This window comes from Brassica oleracea, unplaced genomic scaffold (assembly GCF_000695525.1).
Source record: "Brassica oleracea var. oleracea cultivar TO1000 unplaced genomic scaffold, BOL UnpScaffold01305, whole genome shotgun sequence".
NCBI lineage: Eukaryota > Viridiplantae > Streptophyta > Magnoliopsida > Brassicales > Brassicaceae > Brassica > Brassica oleracea.
The window spans coordinates 14,101-16,022 of record NW_013617849.1 but is presented as its reverse complement, the minus strand read 5'-3'; positions in this window follow the sequence as shown (position 1 = coordinate 16,022).

The window sequence follows — 1,922 nt, the reverse complement described above, 5'->3', positions numbered from 1 at the left end:
ACATGAGATATCAATTCCCCCAAACTAGACCTTTACTTGTCCACAAGTAAATTTTCAAGATCAAAAAGGAGAGAAGTTTGAAAATGAGAACTCATAACCAAAAGAACACTTTCTAACCTTCAACTTAATATCCTAAGCAAAACATAGTAAATAGCATGAGCAACTCTCTTAGTGCACTCTAGTTTCTCAAGGCCTATTAAGACTATTTTATCTCTACACAAGTTGTGATGCCATTCAACCAACAAGTTCTTTAGCCAACCATCACATTCATTCAAACACACACACACAAGTGAATTTTTGCAAATGGATATTTGATCTCAATCATTTGGCTTGGTGAGAGAAGATGGTCTAATGTGAAGAAAAATGGGTTTCAAATGCATTTTTTTATTGTGACTCACACTCAAGAATATGAGCAAGATCATTGTGCAAAATTTATCTAAGAAAATGAGCAATTCATGCATACAATGACTTGTTCTCATCATTCTACCCCTTTTCTAAATGATTTCAAGTTCTACCCTTCTTTTCATCATCCCAAAATTCAAAGATACACCCACTTTCATCTCTGACCCAATGAACACTCTCTTTTCTCTTCTTTGATTCAACCAACTAGGGACAATCTTTTTGATTTTTACTTAGCCCAACTCTTTTCTTTTTCTTTTCCCCACTCATTTATTTTTATTTTATTTTTATTTTTATTTTTAAAAGGGTTCTATTGATACTCTAGAGCTTTATATTTTTTAACTTTCTTTGTCCCTAGGGGTTTCTTTCTTTGAGAACTCTTTTTGATTCATTTTCTTTCACTCAATTTCTTTCATTCCCAAGATCAAAAGAATTTAAACTCTCAAACCCAACAACCATCCTAGAGGCTAGCCTACATAAAGTCCTAATGCTAGCCAAAGATGAGAACAACCCATTATCGCTCCTAATACTCTCAATATTTTGCACATGATATGCTATCAATAAAAGACCTCACTCAAGCAAATTAATGTTGGTTTCAAAGAATGGTGAGAGTTAATGGGTATGAGAGTGTCATTTGGGTTAACAAAGATTGGTACAAAGAGAGAAAGATAACCCAAATGTGTATAATATCCATGATCAAGTATGCAAATGCCCATATGCAAGAGAAATTAAGTTCATTAAGCCTTAGTTCATTTGGAGTTGGTTTCAAGAACAATGTCAATCATCAATCAAGCAACATGTTTCAAGAAGAGTTTTCAAGGCTCGAAGCGTACAAGCTTTTTCAAGAGATGCTTAAGCTACTTGATATGTTTAGGTAGGATGCCAAATTGAGTTCTAGACATGTGTTCTTTACAAGGTTTCTCCCAATGCATGAATGCAATCTAAATGCTTCTAGACTTAATCTTAAAGATGCAAATGATGCAACTAAATGTTTCTTTTGTGATTTTCGAAATTTTTCAATTTTTGTGGATTTTCTATGCAAATAATTATTCACAATGCAATGCATGAGACTTAATGACAAGTAGACAAAACAAAACACAATGTGAGATAGTAGACTCACCCCCCAAACTTACTTCACACAGTCCCTTGTGTGAGAATAAGCTCAAAGAAGAGATCTAAGGGAAAGACATAAACATGATAACTAAGTATTTACAAAGGTAGAATGCACTTACTTGAAGTTGGATGTCATGAGAGAAGGGAAATGAAGAGGTAGGACTTGTTGTCACCTTGGAATTTTCTACACGACCTTTGAGAATTTTTGAGAATTCCCTCAAACTTGTCCCTAAGCTTATTCAAACACACTAAAGCAAGAAAAAGATATATAGAAATATATACAAAGGATACCATGGGACTTCCTCCCAAGTGAGCTTGTTTTAAGTCTCTAGCTTGACTTTCCTTCCAATTGGCTAGTGAAGAGGACGATCTTTCCCACCTTCAAGGGTGATGGTGAGGACTTGAGAGAG